A 19,152-nucleotide genomic window follows, 5' to 3' on the forward strand; every position below is an offset into this window, starting at 1 on the left:
AAGTTTAATTCATTTTTGTGGTGTATAAATCACTAGAGTCTATTTCAATACCTACATGTTTCTTTCGTTTCTAAGTCTCTTCTAATTCAACTTTAATGTGTGTGTAATACATTTTTATTTCAAGTTTAATTCATTTTTTTGTGGTCTACAGATCATTGAAGGCATTTTCATTAGTTATATTTTTTATTAGTCTCTAATTCTCTTCTAATTCAACTTTAATGTTTGTGTAGTATATTTTTATTTAAAGTTTAATTTATTTTTTGTGGTCTACAGATCATTGAAGGTTATTTCAATACCTATATTTTTCATTCGTCTCTTTTTCGCTTCCAATTCAACTTTAATGTGTGTAATACATTTTTAATTCTAGTTTAATTCATTTTTGTGGTCTACAGATCACTAACGGTTATTTCAATACAACATTAATTCATAATGCAGGTTTCATAACACTACTGCAACACCTTCACATTAAGTTTATTACATTTAGTTTTAATACATAATTAACTCTATATTAAACATATATTAAATATGTATTACATATGTCCTAATTGATATCTATGTTCAACATAGCTACATTATAAATTAACGTAGATATATATTACATTAATAAAAGAAGAAAATATAATTATACTTGCAAAGTGGATGCAAGTTATCTTACGAAATACTCATAATAGTGAAATCTCTATTAAAGGTGTATTTTACATGAACAAAAATCACCTTAAAAAAGATAGCACAAAATAGACTTCAAAACGTAACTAATACACCAGCTATAAACTATTTTTAGACTATATAGTTTTCAAAGTCATATTACTTAATATAACTATATTTCTTTATTTATGCAGTCTTTTTTCTTCACTTTGAATGTGACTCTCTTTCTTCTCCCTTGTATATTTTCATAGTAGAGCCCCAAACCTATTTCGGCGAATGTCTAAATTTAGTTGTTGATTTGTAATATCTTGGACATTGCTAACTAACTCCGCAAATACAGCAACAAAAACTCCACAATGCCTACAAAATTTAAAAATAAAATTATTATAAAAATATTATTGAGTTTAATAAGACCAATACAAAAGATCATACCTATTTTATAAAAAATTAAACTTATAGTGAAATTTTTTGTTGTCTAGGAACCTCTTCAGTTATGAATTCACAGTGAATGTTCTCCAACTCATTTTTTAATTGTATTTAGGTGATGTCTTTAATTCAAGACGCTTATCATAGAACTTGACTACACACAAGTAGTATGGTTAAAAAGATGAAATCATGCCAACGACATTTTGAACCTAACAATTTGCCCCCTCCCCACCGAGAATGAATCATACGCCTTCAAACATCTTTCAACAATATCAAATACAACAAAAATCTAATGATAACCCTCTTTAATATTTACTAGAAAGAGAACATAATTTACTTTATCCCAGGGGGTACTTGCCAACAAACGATGTCCACATATATACTCAACAATAGTATCAGAAGCTTTGATTCCATATTTCTTCTTATTTTCATGAGCATCATAAAGTTGAAAATAAGAATAAACAATCTTTGTCTTGAATAGACCATTAGTAGTTGTAAATCGTACATTATTATTTGCTTCATACTTCCCTTTCATTCTAAAATAATAAGAAATAATGTAAATGCTACAAAAGATTAAAATCATAATGTATTTACTAATTTGCAATGAGAAGGAGCATGATAATATCACACGATACAAAAAAAATAAAAGACGAAGATAACTATGTAGTAATAATGTGAACAACATTGACAGTAAGTGTATCTAAATTCTTGTGAAAAATATGCCTTTCTTCTACTCTAAATTAAATCTACGAATAATAGGGGACATCTTTCACGATTTATTTTCCTTGACTATTTTTTCCCATCAACCTACTTGACTATATTACTACTAATAAAATGCATTGTATGCCTATGCTATACTCATCAATAATTTTCATCATTAAAAGCCTATGCTAAGCATGGACTCTCAAGCAAAGGAACCTGTTCTTTCAAAATTCAACTAAAAATATATTATATATACATTATTGATTTATTAAAAACATAAAAAACCTCCATAGTAATGTCACGACCCAAATTCACAAATCGTGATGGCACGTATGTCCCCAACCGATAGGTAATCCAACACAAACATTCTTATCAATTCAATAAAATAAATAAAATAAGGAGATGAACGACAAGTGGAAGATCCAACACACTAAGTCTTTCATAAGTATGAAATGTGGAAAGCTAAAATACCACCCAAGATTTTGTGTCATAAGTACAATAGCTTCTAAAATAGGATTTAAATATGAATATCTTGTTTGAATACTGAAAGAATAAAATAAATAAAAGAAAGAGGGAGGTGTGGGCCGCAGAATAGACAATTATCTCATCACAACTCCAAGATAACCCAAGCTTGGACTAAAACATCTTTCTGAGATGTGCTCGTATTCGGAATCGAATCTGCACCATAATAGAGTGCAATAAGTGTAGTATGAGTACGAAACCACGTGTACCCAATATGTCTCATTGACCGACAATGAAGAAGTAGTGACAAGAGTATATATAAAATTCATTCTCAAATTTTATAATTCTACATTATACTTATCAATTAAGTCTCACCAAATAGGGGTAATCAAATATCACAAAATATTTAACACATAATCAAGTAAAAATGGAGAAGACAATGAGATGCAATGCAATGTGAGATGATATACCTCAAATACCAAGTAACCTCACAACCGTATATATACAATACTTCTCGAAATATACTTTGAGAGTTTGTGACCCATGGGGAACTCGCGAGGTCCATATACCGATACGGATGATCTCCACGTGTCTGTGCGGGCGATTTCAATGCACTATCATAAAATTAAACCATCCCCAATACGAAGGATCTCCACATACCCAACTTATAACCATAAAATGCTCTCTCATGAATGATTTTCCTTTTGTTAGACCTTTACTCATACTCAATCTCATGTCAATACATGTGCACAATATAATTTCAATAACACAGGGGATAATGATGCATGTCAATAAATCAAATATCAGTATGACATAAAATCATCTCAACTATCGCAATTATACGGGTTAAAATAAGAAGCATAATCATACAAAATAAATCAATGAATAATACATCATCTAATGCCCATATGCTTTAGCACTCTAAAATTACAATCCTTCATTCTATAGTAATAAACTTTGACTTTTAACATTGGTACTCGTATCAATTCCTGTCAGACCATTGATATGAGACCCCCATCTTTCGCCCTTACCCGTTGTCTATTTTAATTTTTAATCTTTAATTAGAAAAACATCCTTCAACGAAGTCTAAAAGTCTTAACATACCTCGAATGTCGAACACGTGTCACAAATCCTCAAGATTTTGCCTTTTCTTTTCGCAAGGCCTCAGAACGTTCCAAATTTATCAAAAAATGCATTATTCACATGGCTAGAGTTAAGTCTCAATTTCTACAATATCATAAATCTAATGATATTCGTATAATACCATATCCTAATAATTAAATATAGACCAACATATCAAAACCAACTTAACTATGATAAACTTACGAGTTCACCAACAAATTATAGGAACCCTTACATATTATCAACCAATTGTTTCTGACTAAATAACTAACTCCATAAACTTAAATTGTAGACATAACTTACTATTACACATTACAAGATATTAACAATACTAGGGAAAGAGAACATACTAAATCTACCAATTCTAGCATAACTGCAAGCAATTAGAAACAAAACAAACCGACATTAAATTGGAACAAAATGCCAAATTGGCTTTCTTGCCCATTTTCTCATAATTTGAAGACCCACGTGATAGCAGCCCTTCCAATTCCAATTTCCATCTTTCTGATCAACACCATAATGACAACTATATATTTGTTTATTCCTTTTTCCAATCTTCCACCATACATTCTAACAATAATATCCTCGGTTCATCTATAAAAATATATACTAATTCTGACCTGAAGAACACTAAGAGAACTCTTTGTCCACGCCGGAGCCGCAAACAAGTTTTTCTTCCCCTCAGTTCTTTTATCTTCCCCTCAAATTACAGATTATGAAGTACTAATAGTTTGTCCAACCTAATTTTTACAGACTTTAAGGAAGTAATGAATATGAATCACTTCCAATTTAAAATCAACTATGATGTCCATAATTCTCACCATGGATGAAACAGAAAGGGAGAAATAATATGACAGTCTTTCTCACTTGCTTTGCCCAATTATGTAATCATCACTATCTCAATTATAACTCTCAAATCAATTTTCAATTCCACCACTATATTTTGTCTCCTAGCCTAAGTGGATGACATATGAAACATCTATTAAAAATATTCAATTCAAGTACCTCCCACTTATATTATAACTAAATGCTAACAATTTCTAAAAATAAAGAAAAAAAATATTCACTAAAATTTTTATTTAAAATTTTTACAAAAAGAGTCTAAATAGTTCTAGTGCTCAAAATGAACTAATGGGTTGTTACAAGTAAGTAGCAATAATATCCATGAATATGAATCGTGAAAAAAAATGGGAGACGAAATTGATTTGGAAACGTAAGCTTGTTCAGCTGGAGTTTATAGAACTAACTGCATTACTCCATGTTTGTCCAGAATGTGTCAATTTGAAAAACCAGTTTTTTGCTTATACATTGCAAAAATCTAATTGAAATGCTGGCTTGAGGACATTTACATCATCAGGGTAAGGTTTCTTTTCCCAATTAAAATATAAAATAAAAAAAAATTCAATCATTTAACTCATTTAAACTAAATAAAATTTATGACATATAAAAAAAGAAATATAAATAAATTAACTCTTTTTTGTACCCATATAAATCCATAAAGCGAAAGAATTTGTAACGACCTTGAAAGTCATTTTCAGAAATTCTTTAGAAATTATCATTTTACCACTCTCATTAGTTTCTTGGGGTGTTAATTGATCATTTTGTGTGGTTGGTTTTTTAAATGAATGTCAAATTTAGTAGGTGTGCATATATAATTTGTGTGTACGGGATTTTAAATGAATCCCGAGGGTCCGATCGGAGATGTAGGGAAATTTTTGGTTTTGGTGCAAGGATCTTAGCCCTTCGCGTTCACGACATTGGGTTCCACTTTTGCGATGGTCCATCCATTTGAGCTTCGCATTAGCAGCAGTGATTCTCGTGTTCACGAAGAGAAGGTTTGTGCTCCGTGATCATGGAGGGTAATGACTTGCAATTGCGAAGGTTATTTTTATCTGAAATAGTGTTTAGTTGAGAAATTAGCCCATTTTTCATATTACACCCTTTTTGCTCTGATTGGAGATTGTAGAGACGATACTTGGGGAGATTTTTGGAGGGAAATCATTTGGGTAAGTCTATCTATTCAATCGTTATCGATTTTTATTAATTTTATCTTCCTAACTGTCATAAAATTGTTGATTTCAAATAGATTTATGAGGGGTCTTCTTCCTAAATTCAAAATAAAAAATTTGGTGATTTCTAACTTGATTCTTGATCAATTTTTATTGTTTTTTCAACTATGAACTTTCCTCAATGTGTAGAATATGATTTTTAAATTAAATTTTAGTTTTTCCCTTTATGAATTTTAAGTGATTTTTTAACCATTTTACCCTTGGTTCTTATTACTTTCAATATGGGTGTCATTAGACTCCTTGTGATATGTATGATTCATTCTTGATTAAAGTTGTCATTTTGGGTGTTGAATTGGAACATTGCTTGCTCGGTAGTAGTGTTCGTATGCTGTTTTGGTAATTGAGGTAGGTTTGACTTTTCTTCTTGAGATTGGGATAGGGTAATTATTCAATCTTTCGTTGTAGAATTTGGGAAGGGTTTGTGATATAAATTGAGACAGATAAATTATTTGCAACCCTCATATGGGGGCTTAGCTGTACTGTGTGGCCTGTGTGGGGCCCTTATTTGATCTCTTATCTACTTTGAGATTATGAGATTCATGATTTACCTTTGAGAGAGGCGTGAGGAGACTATTTGAGTTTTAATGCCCGCCTGAGGGGTTGAGTTGAGGTTTTGAGCATACCTGAGTACTGAAACACTTTTGAAAAAGGATAAATACTTAATTTGACGTATTTTCTTCCCAATACTGTCTATTGAGGGTGAATATCATGTTTAAGTTAAGGTTTGAGAACTTTGAATCTTGTATTATATGTTGAGTTGAATACTGCCTCCATGCATTATGTGTTGTGAATGCATACAACGTCATTCATCATATCATTGATCATTGGAAAATTGAGAACTGTGGAAATTCTTTTTGAGAAAAAAATGTGACACCTTTTTATATCCTTTAGCATGAGTTAGGTGGCAAGTGGATGTGATATTAGTATCATGAGTACTTGGCCAAAAGCTAGGTTGTGAGGTAGTTGATACATTGAGATTGTGACGAGGTATATGGTCTTTGAGGACCTCATGTGTCCTTCTTGGTAGCATAGCTCGACAAGTGTATACGATAGGCTATGTGACAGATTCCACTGTACCACTACATCATTGCAGCATCTCATTGCATTGCATTGAATCTTGGATTATTTTCCTTATATGATATTATGTGATATTGAAATGTTCTTATGTGTTTACTTTACTCACATCGTTCTATATAAACTAGAAACACCGATGTCTGAGTGGGACTTTTCTGTATGCAGGTGGTAAAGCGTTCCTTAGTTTATTTGATAGGTTTCATTAATTTCTTATCCTAGTAAGGATATTCTGTGTAACAGCTGATATCTCTCTCTAGCGAATGTCTTACTATTCAAATTAGTGGTGAGGTCTTGAAATTCAGACCTCCATTAGTTCTATCTTTTATTTCTAGTCTGTACTATTATTCAAAGACTTATGATATATATCAGATTCAATCATTGTGTTAGATTCTCTTTATACTTATGACACCAGATTTTGAGATATTTTGTTTGTGTCCAACTTTTCTTTATTTTGTGGCCTAACTTCCCCTTTGGCGGTCTCGTATGAGTTTTACTTTTTGTCTTACACATAAGGTTGTGTGTTGGGATGTGTGCCATCACAACCTCAACTTTTGGGTCATGACATATTGGTATCAGAGCACTAGGTTTGCCAATCTCATAAGTTAAAGAGCAAGGTGTCTAGTAGAGTCTTGCGGATAGGTATGTAGACGTCCGTAGTTATGTTTGAGAGGCTATAAGATACTTAATAGGGTAAATTTCTTTCATTAATTCCTATCATGCGAGTTGTTCATATCATATGTTGTAAACCTCTAATCTATTTGTTCTGTATTAGTAGTGATGGTCGGGTTTGAAAGGACAACACTTGCTCTAGGATGATCTAGTGAGGCCCCTCCCGAGCCCGTTTATGAGTATGAGAATGTGGAACATCAGACTGAAGAAGTGAGGAAGTGATCAGTTAGACCTTGAGTGTTTGGATTTCAGATTTTAAGTATCCATTCAGCTGTGCTTTTGATTCTTCCAAGACCTGTGGCTTCAACTATTTTTCTGCTAGTGTTGCTATATCTACATTGTAGCAGAATAGTTTTGAGAGATTCATCAGATCTTTGCCTCTTAAGGGTGATGGTATAACTGGTGGGGACGTTTTTTCCTTTTTGATCGAGTGCCAGGACAGGTTGTTAAATTTAGGTATTTTAGAGGCACATGGAGTGTGTTGTTGTCATGCCCCGGGAGGGTACCCTAGGCGTGGCTGACACTCGAAGGCCATTTCTGACCTCTGAGTGAACCACCTGATCCAGTCACACGTTCATTCAATCACATTCTCTTAGCGGAAAACTTAATTTAGAATATACTATTCATAAATTAGGGCCAAGGGTCAAACAATCATCAACTCGACAAGAGATAAAAAAAAAAAGCTACTCAAAGAACAATCCAACACTTCTACACTCTGGTCTATGAAGCCTCTATCTACAATTTAGAAGGTGCCCATGACAAGCCCATGGCTACCAACAATCAAAATAAAGCAAGTGACATCAGAACTATACAAGAGGAGCTCAACATCCTCCGGAACTAGGAGGACTCACTGCTAGTTGAGAGGGGGTGGGGATCTTCAACGGAGCACCGGTTGATAATCTCTGGTACCTGTCTTTGCATCATGAAATGATGCAGGCCAAATGGCATCAGTACGTGGAATGTACTAGTATGTAAAATGGCCAAATGGAAGGATATAAAGGAAAAATCAATTCTATCAGAACTCAACTCAAGAGAATAACAACTCAATCAAGTGTCCTAAATCTAAACAAGAATACGGTTTAGACAGGACCAATCATATACCATTCAACTCAATCCGACTTAGAGTACTATCAAGACTTATGTGGGAGTTTCTCTTATCCGACAACCATCACTTATGAGCCAGTGACAGTACAATAAGCCAACGTTGTTGCCGCGTCCGTTCATGCTTTCCCAGGGCAAGAATGAGTCAACCAATCATAGATCTAATCCAACCAGGTCCTATAATGTCAGGACAAACATTTTGGGGAAACATCCGACTTTAACGGTTCAATCCCCTCCTATATTTGGCGACGTAGTTATTGGGTTCGAGTATGGACTTTAATCTTACCCAATTCGGTGCTCGATACTCCTCCCATGCCACAACTTAGAAACATGGAATACAGGGTGGACACCTGATAGTGCTAGGGGTAAGTCCAACTCATAAGCTACCTCCCCTACTCGTCTCAAGACCTCAAAAAGACCAATGAACCTTGGGCTAAGCTTATCCCTCCTCCCGAATCTCATCACGCCCTTTATGGGTGACACTCGTAGAAATACCCGGTCTTCTACCATGAAATCTAAAGGCCTCACACTCCGATCAGCATAACTCTTCTACCTACTCTGGAAGTACGGAGCCTCTCCTAACTCATACAAACTATGTCCATTGAATCACACAGCAAATTAGTGCCCCAAGGCCTAACCTTAAAGGCATCAAACTAGCCTATTGGGGAACGAAATCTCCTACCATATAATGCCTCAAAAGGTGCCATTTCGATGCTCGAATGGTAGCAGTTATTATATGGAAACTTTGCCAAATCCAAGGACAAATCTCACTAACCTCCAAAATCAATAACATAGGCCCGTAGCATGTCCTCCAAGACCTGAATAGTCCTCTTTGACTGGTTATCGGTCTAGGGGTGGTAAGTTATGTAGATCTCGACTAGGATACCCAACTCCTTTTGTATAAACCCTAATAAATGCGACATACTAATTATCATGGTCTAAAATGATAGAAACTAGAACCCCATGTAATCAAACCACATCTCATATGTAAATCTGAGCCAACTTCTATGAAGTGCAGGTAGTCTAGATAGGTAATAAGTGAGCAAACATGGTCAATTGATCTATGATGACCCAAAATAGAATCAAAACCTCAGGAAGTATGCGATAAACCTACTACAAAGTCCATAGTTATCCTCTCCCACTTTCACTTTGGAATAGGCAATCGCTTGGTCAAACCACCTAGCCTCTAATGCTCGAACTTGACTTGTTGGTAGCTCAAGCACCTAGCCACAAAAGCTATAATATATCGCTTCATCCCACACCACCAGTAATGTTTTTGTAGGTCACGATACATCTTCTCTACACCGGGATGAATGGAATATCTGGAATAATGGCCCTACTCAAGAATGAGCCTAACTAGCTCTCAAACTCTAGGAACACAGATATGACCCTCAATCCTCAAAATGCACTCCAGATCTAAGGTCGCCTTCTTAGACTCTCCACTGAGTACCTCATCACACATCACCCTAAGTTGTGGGTCCTAAAACTATTGTGCCCAAATCTGCTCCATTAAAGAAGATCTAGCCTCTACACAAGCAAGTACCCTGCTCGACTCAAATATATCAAGGCAAACCATCTGGTTAGCTAAGGACTGAATGTCTAAATCTAGAGGTTTCTTCTCAACTAATAAGAATGTCAAATTGCCCATACTCACCACCTCCCGGCTCAAAGCCTCTACTACCATATTGTCCTTGCCTGGGTGATAAAGAATGGTGACATCATAGTTCTTTAGAGCCTCCAACCACCTAAAATTTCTCAAATTAAGGTCCTTCTGGTTAAATATGTACTAAAGACTATGGTGGTCAGTGTAGATCTCACAATGGGCGTCATATAAGTAATACCTTCAAATCTTCAATGCTAAGACTACCGCTGCCAACTCTAAATCATGTGTGGGGTAGTTCCGCTCATGTACCTTCAGTTTCCTAGAAGCATATATAATAATCCTACTTTGTTTCATCAAGATGCAATCCAAGCCAACACCTAAAGCATCACAATACACTTTAAATCCCTGGCCCTCAATAGGAAGAGTAAGAATCCAAGCTAAAGTTGACAATTCTTTGTGCTTCAAGAAGCTCACCACACACTCATCAGACTACTAGAGAGGAACATTCTTCTGAGTCATTCTAGTTAAATATGCTGCAATAGAAAAAACTCCTCCACAAACCATCTATAATATCCTGCCAACCTGATGAAACTGCGAACCTCGATAGGAAAAGTGGGTCTAGCCTAATCATGAACTACTGCAATCTTCATCGGATCTACCATAATCCCATTCGTGGACACCACGTGCCCTAGGAATGACACAAACTCAAGCCAAAATTCACACTTAGTGAATTTGGCATACAACTGCTGATCCCGTAAGGTCTTAAGTACTATCCTCAGGTGTTGCTCATGCTGCTCTCTACTCCTAGAGTAGACTAGAATGTCACCAATTAACACAATGACAAAGGATTCCAAGTAGGGTCTGAACACATAGTTCATTAAATCCATGAATGTTGTGGGGGCATTATTCAACTTGAAAGACATGACTAAGAACTCATAGTGCCTGTATCGAGTTCTAAAACAATCTTAGGGATATCTAACTCCCTAATCCTCAACTGATGATACCCTGACCTCAAGTCTATCTTAGAGAACACTACTACACCATGGAGCTAGTAAAATAAGTCATCAATCCGCAGTATCAAGTACCAATTCTTGATGGTCACCTTATTTGGCTGCTTATAATTAATACACATGCACAAGGTACTATTTTTCTTTTTCACAAACAGAATAAAGGCACCCCAGGGAGACACACTGGGCCTTATATACCCTGTACTCAAAAGGTCCTAGAGTTGTACCTTAAGATCCCTCAACTCGGCTAGAGCTATCCGATACAATAGAATAGAGACTAGTAGTGTAAATGGCTCAATATCAATGCAGAAATCAATATCACGCTCAAGAGGAGGGCCAGGCAAATCGGTGGGAAACACATCAGGGAACTCTCAGACCACCGAAATAGAATCAACAAAAGTAGTATCAGCACTAGTGTCACAGACATAAGCAAGATAGGCTAGACACCTTTTTCCCATTGACTGTTGACCCTGAGGAAGAAAATCACACCATACGGTACTTGACTAATTACACCTGCCCACATGAAAAGAAGAATACCAAGCATAAAAAAAGTAACAGTCTTAGAGAAGCAATCTAAAACTGCATGATGAGTAGAAAACCAATCCACGCCTAGAATCAAGTCAAAGTCTACCATATCTAGCATAATCAGGTCTGCTCTAGTATGATACCCAAAGATAGTCACCACACAAGATAAATACACTTGATCTGCTACTAAAAACTCACCTATAGGGGTAGATACACACATCGGCACAAGAAATGGCTCACATAAAACTTCTCATCGAGTAGCATAATGAGCAAACACATATGAGTAAGTAGACCCTGGGTCGAATAAAGCATAGGCAGGCTAATGAGAAACGAAGATCGTACTTGTTATGATAACATCCAATGTCTAGTGTCCACCTCTACCACCTTTCCATCTTGTCTAGATACCACTCTTAGTTTCCTGAGACTTATCTCTACCACCTTATACACTCTCTCTAGGCTGAACTGGTAACTTGGGGACTTGAACCTGCTGATCCTGTAGCATCTGGCATCTGCGCTGGCTAATAGTAGGACACTATTTAGCAAAGTGACCAATCATACCACACTCATTGCACGGCCCTCTAAATGAACCACCTAGTGATATCCTTTTTAAACCTAAATGGCCACTACGTCCTAAATACCTAGAAGTATGACCCCGAGAATATTGAATCGAAGTCTAGCCGCTCTGACTGCTAGCACCTGCTGATCCACCACCGATAAGATATAAGGCTGCCTGTACTGGTCTATTAGGTAGATACCTCTATAGATGTCCTCTACCAAAAGAACCCCTACTGTGTGACTGGTGTCCACTGAAACTGTCCTGGCGGTGCGGCCTCTTATTGCTGCCTCTGTAGGCCTCCCGACATATAGCCTTAATAGTACGGGCATGATATACTATCTAAAAAAACAATAAACCCAATTCAACCATCTGCTCTATAGGTAACTTCAATGAAACTAATAACCCTCTGACAAACTAGCCTATCCACTCTTCCTCTATCGATACAATCATGATAGCATACCTGGAGAACTCATGGAATTGAGTTTCATACTCTTTGACCATCATTGATCTCTATACTAGCATTGTGAACTCATCTCTCAATCTCTCCCTTAAGCTGCAGTATACAGACTTCTCCAAGAAAGCCTCAGAGAACTGAGTCCATGACATCGATGGTAATTCCGCAGGTCTGCAGTTGAGATAAGAGCTCTACCACTATTTCTTTAGTCTATCCAGCTGATAATCAACCCTGTGAGATTTTACCAACCCGAGGTTATAAAACCTATCCTAAAAACTAATTAAAAACTCATGGGCATCCTCACCCGAGGCACCGAAGAACCTAGAAGGGCCCAATTTGATAAACCTGTCCAACATCTTCTACTCCTTTGTAATCATAACCGGCCTAGCTGCCATTTGCTAAACAGCCATAGGAATGGGCTGAATCACCAGATAGGGAGCTATAGTAGTAGGCTATAGAACTAGGGCCAGATTAGACGGTACCCCTACTTTACCTAAAGTTTGAGCATCCTCCCAAACCTAGGGTCTAATGGATATGCTAGGCAGGGTCCCTACTGGGGATATACCCTCCATAAAGCTAAGGATCCAAGCCAGAGTATCCTATAATAGTGGTGTGTCCATGAATCTGGGTGGGGGCTGGGTTGGATGCTCCTCTGCTGACTGAGGCTCGAAAACCCCAACCTTTATATCTGGCTCCAGCACTAGTGCTATGACTTGAGCTCTACCTTGGCCTCTTTGTTGACCTTGACCTCTACCTTAAACTAGGGCCCTATCTATAGGCGCAAGGGGTCCTCGTCTACCTTGACTAGATCTAATCCTCACCATCTGAGAAAGAGTGAAACAATAATATTTACAGGTGTTCATCATCATTAGCGCATGATCAAAAACAAAAATAAAGGCTTAATTCCTATCAATGTCCCATAGCCTCTTGAAGATTGGACACGAATATCATCGTACAGATCTGCATAACTCTACTAGATACTTTCTCTTGTAATGCTGAGACTGGTGAACCTAAGCTCTGATACCATTCTGTCATGACCCGAATCCGGGTCATGATGGCACCTACTATAACCCCGAGTAGGCAAGCCAAACCTAAGACAAGCAAAAAACTAATCTTAATCTAATTAAATAATTAATAATATAAGAAGACGGAAGCAAAAAAATATAACCAAAGTAAAGTCAGGCCAAGGTATTGATACATAATTACGATATAAAATATACAAGTGGATCGAGAGTGATCAAAAGAAATGATGAACTAACACTAGACCAAACCTCATACCTGGTGTCATTTATACAGGAACTACTAAGTGCAAAAGCTGAAAAAATGTATAATTATACAATACAAATCTGACTGTCCAAAATAAAAAAATATAAGTCAAAGCAAAAGAGGAAATCTAGCAAGTGTCTGAATGTCGGGAGCTCACCATAATCTGGATCTGGACCACTACGGATGATTAGGAGCGCACTGGGGGTGGCTTGAACTAGAGCAACATCAAAAATATGCAGAAGTGTAGTATGAGTACCAAAATATGGGATACCTAGTAGGCATCATAGGATGACCAAGCTCAGAAAGAATAAATATATAATAAGCAATACGATGATACTAATAACAATAAGAGAATAGTATAAACTACAAATATGGGGAAAGAGGGCATGGGAATAACCATACGGTAGCCAAGTAAGACCATCAATCAAGTAAGCACATCAATAATCCCAACAGATATAATACCAAAAGAATACTCAGATGTAAACTTGTAGCTAAGGCTCAATATTCTAAAAAATATCATGAAGCGCCTGGAATTTACGTCTCGAGCTTCCCAATAATAATAATAATAATAATAGTAACCAGAATATATATCATGGGCCACCCAAAATTCACTGAAGAATAGTAGTAATAATAATAACCCAAGATATGTATCAACGGACTGCTCGGAATTCATGCCTCGAGCTTTTCGATAAGAAATGCCATAATTAAAATATCACCGATATTTCCTTTAGAATATAACACTTATTCATCAATCAAAAGTCTTGATATCACCACTTTATTTTTTAAGAAGGATTTTTAACACCGGCAAGGCAAATTAATAAAAGTTATATGTCAAAATCATATATTACTCGAGTGGACTAAAAACAATCCCGTCAAAGGTGTCAAATCACTAACTTGAGACTCCGGCATATCTAAAATACAGCCTCGGGCCCAATATTTTAATATTAAAAGAAAGTAAAATATAGGCATATACCAGAATCATATCAACCCGTAGCCAAAATCAAGCAAATCAAGCAAATGGCATCCTATGTTCAAATAACCTAGAAGCAACCTCTAAGGATTCTAATCTATATAAACAAGCCAAGATTTCAACAAGGCTAAGGATTCAACAACTAAAACCCCAACTAATCACAAACAATGATCATCGACTCCCAAATCCTCAATGAACTATCAACACCTAAATCACCAACCTAATCATGCATTACTACTCAAAATATACTAGTTCTAGCCAAGTCAAGTCTAAAAAGAGAAAGCCATAGCCTACCTCAAAATTGAAACCAAACCCAAACCGCTAAATTTGGGTCTTTCCTGTTCGGCTCACCTCCAAATGATACCACTCTATCAAATTATATTGAAGAACACATCAAAACAAGGCCAACAATACCAATATTGTTATAATTACAAACGAAACTAAAATCTCATCAAAATTGGATATTGTGACTCTTGCACGAAATTAAAAAACCAACTTCGTCACAAGATCCCAAATAACTCAAGGAACTTGTGGCCCAAAAATAGGAACATTCTAAACACGGAAAGATCTCACACAACCCAACAAAATTCAAGCCCTAGAATAGTTCAAAAATGCAAAAAATAATGAAATTTATGCGAAACTTACAAGGTGTTTTGGACAGAAAAAGGTCTCTGAATGTCCCCGCAAAAATTACCAATAGTCCAGAACAAAAATGATCAAAAATTGTCAAGAATTGCTCTCCAAGTCACTCTATTTCTAAGTCCTAAAATTGGACTTAGACTGCTAAAAACGGATATTTAATTCACTGGATTCTATGATTTTATTCATCGCGATCGCGCGCCCTCGGGCCCGCGATCGCAAGGTCTTCTTCAGCTAACCCATCACAATTCCAATGGTCAATCACATGATCATGATACCCAGGGTCTCATACCTTCACGATCGCAAACCCCTGGGTCACGAATGAGAAGAGTAAAAGTTCCTGCACCAGCAGGTCAGGTGGTGCTGAACTTTGGAGAATGAGATTTCTCTCCGATGGGGGGTCCAGAATTCATTCGGAACCCATGGATGCAAACGTACTATGCTACCTAACTGGAAATGACATTCCGAACTCAATGGAATTGATGTATTTTTTAACGGAGATCATTTCATTAAAATGTTAGCCAAAGCCAACACTTTTCAAAGAAAGCTTTCAATACACACAAACGGCCAAAATCTCATTTGGAGCATCTCGGGAACCAAACTAATGGTCGTTCAAGATAAAATTTAGTATTTCAGAGCTAACTGCACTGATGGAATTTTTATCCGAGCACGTCAACTCAAAATATTGACCGAAGTCAAACTTGGCCAAACTTTAAAATTAAAATGGCTAAACCACCTACACTCAAAACGAAGAATCCAAAACCCAAACCGACCTTTTGGCTAGACTAAAATGGATCTTCCGGAGCTGATGGAACCATTAAAATTCTCATACGATACCTAAATCTCTAAATGTTGACTAAGGTCAACTTTTTCAAACTTTAAGCCTCAAAAATGACAAAACCACCTCAAAACTCAAACGGACACTTTGGGTAGTGTTTCACCCATCCTGACATCACATATAAGCTACAAAAAAGCTACAGGAATGGATAAAATGGTAAAAACACACAAAAGAACATAAATGACTTTGGAGGTCATTATAGTTATTCTCAAGAGATTTTTGCAGAGAATCCATTGGTGTGCTTGGAATCTTGAGAGGAGGCTTTTGTGCAGTAAACATACAAAATTGTCTATTTTCTTTGACATTTTTGAGTTGGAAGTGCAGTGAATTTTGAGGTCTTGTTTCTTGATCATTTTAGGTCCGTTTTCTTCGATTCAAGAGCCTATATTATGGGGTTTTCCACAAGGATTTTCATGGTGTGATTACTTTCAGCTGTGGGAGCAAATTGTTTGGTAAATGTCTTAATTTATCTACTGCCCATTCTTTTTCTTAACATAGAAATTGGATTTTTCATTGCATGCGCGTTTATATCTTTGCCTGTGCCCTGAATTACGTATTGTTTAGTCATATGACTTTGGGTGCTTCCTAGGACTAACTTTTGCAGTCAATTCCCAAATTCATGATTCAGGTCCCCCATTTCTCATTTTGGACCCTGAAATTGGTCTATCTCTAAAAATTGTGATTTTAGTAATAAAATATGTATATCGGTGAGGTGATCAATATTTTGTTAGTGTGGAGGCAATTAAAGGTGATTCGGAGGTCGATATCTTCATCTTGGTAGATTTGAAATGTGCGTGTTCGGCTTCGAGGTAGGCTATGATCTCCCCCTTTGACTGAATTCTATTAGATATCATTTACTATATATTACATGTGATTTACTTGGTATTGGCCGGGTTTAAGGCCTCCCTTCTTTTTATTTGATTTCCTTGACTCAGATTGAGCCTTAGACTAGCGTAGTCTCTTAACATCCTCATTTTGGGTTTGTGGTTTCACTTGTGTTATTGTTGGGTGAGATTATCATTCTTAGGATTGGTATTGATGGCCTTAGACTAGGATTGAGCCTTAGATGCTTTAGTTTTTTTCTAGTGCCTTTGTAGCTACACATAGCTTCCGATAGGGGCTTGAGATAGTTGGTGTGACTTAGTGCTAGTGATAGAGACCTCTATGGATTTTCTTAGACATAGGTTTGGCTTAGCTATGCTCGTTGGGAGCTGACATGACATATTTTGGGGTAAGGCATCATTTCTAGAGATTTTTCTCCCCCTATATGATTCTAAATCATATCTCGATTGTTCACTTTTGGTTAGCGTTTGTTTTATGATAACTGCTTATCTCTATATATTGTTGGGCCCAAGTCCATATTTGAGGAGCTATTTGACTCCAGGTTAGCTTTTTTTCCTTATTAGTATGGTATGACTTGATGTATTGTTTTGACTTTGTGTACCTTGTTTGAATATAGGTGATGGCATGCTTGCATTGATTGAGCATATTCACTCATTTTGTTCTATGATCCCAAATTCTTTATGGATTTTCACTACTATTTTTGAGAAGGCTTTCTCACATTCTTACCATTTTTGAAATTGGTTTTTTAATTGGAGTTGTTAAATTAGTTTGTCACTAGTTTTGAAACTTATGAGGTATGGAGGACGTACTCCTTTTCTACTTGAGGCATTAAAGGCATCTGGGATGTGCTTAGTTTTACTTGGCTATTCGGTGCATCGATGCAATTTATTGACTCACCGATGCCATCGAGTTTACTCTTGCTAGCTGGTTCATGCCCTTGGGAGTTTACTGTCTGGCTGGGCAGCCCCTTTCAAGGTGCTCATGGTTTGAGGTTACTAGTTTACTGATATATTTAGTACGGCGTCACCTATCCTACATCATCTTGGTTGCTCACTCTCTAGTACCACTACGGGGATTCTATACATCTATGTAAGACCTGCTTCGGGCCTAGGGAGTGTATATGGACCTTTTGCTTCCCCTATGGGCCCCTCTGGCTAGTGCACCACTAAATTAGATAAGAGAGCCTCATGGGTCCCATCTGGCAGGCCGGGGACTAGGGTGGGTCTATACACTTATTTTGTTGATTGTTGGGAAACACTGATGATGTCACTTGTTTTTACTGCAAAATTTTAGTCATAAACATCGGCCATCACTAATATACTTATTTGTTGTTTGCTCCCCAATTTTATGGGGACCGAGTGTATGTTTGTCATTATTTGTACCTTCTGAAAGAATGGGCGTTCTGTCTGTTATTATATTAACCTACTTGTACTTGCCTTTGGTTGTATTAATAGTTGCTCTATGTGGTAATTTAGTTGGATTATGGTTGGTACTTCCTGTTGGGTTCAATCAAAATAGTGACACCTACCATAATCTACTAGTAGATAACTCGACCCATATCACTGAACTACAAGTAATGTGATTATGGGCAGAAACTAAACCAAAATTAAACAATAACATAAATCACAAGAACAAAAGGAGAAGTAAGCAAAACTATATACAAATGAAATTTCATTTCCAAAACCTAGAAGTCACATGTACAAATATAATGATCCTCTAGGTCATTTTTGAACTTCAGCATTTATTCCATCCTTTAGAGCATTCTTTTAGTGACCTAAATCATTTTTAACTTATTGGCACTGACTATTTGATTTCCTGATTGTTCGTTTGGGTTTAAGGCCCGTTTCTCTTTTTTGGAGCTTTTATAACTTTAAAAGTTGACTTCGATCATAACTTTAGGAAAACGACCTCAAAACAGAATTCGAACGGTTCCATCAGCTCCAAAGTGGCCAAATTAGGGTAGTGTCTTGGTCGGCATGAGTACCGAGGCAATCGATATGAGTTTAGGACCATTTGGTGCTTTTGCCTTCAAAATTTGGTTCATAGTTGACTTTGGTCAACATTCTTGGAAAATGCAATCAGACGTAAATTCTGATAGTGCGGTTAGTTCTAAAATATCAAATTAGGTCTAGAGTGATCTTTCGTATGCTTCCTGAGGCTCTCAGTCTAATCTCGAAGCCC

Source organism: Solanum dulcamara, chromosome 4 (genome assembly GCF_947179165.1).
Source record: "Solanum dulcamara chromosome 4, daSolDulc1.2, whole genome shotgun sequence".
Classification (NCBI taxonomy): Eukaryota; Viridiplantae; Streptophyta; class Magnoliopsida; order Solanales; family Solanaceae; genus Solanum; species Solanum dulcamara.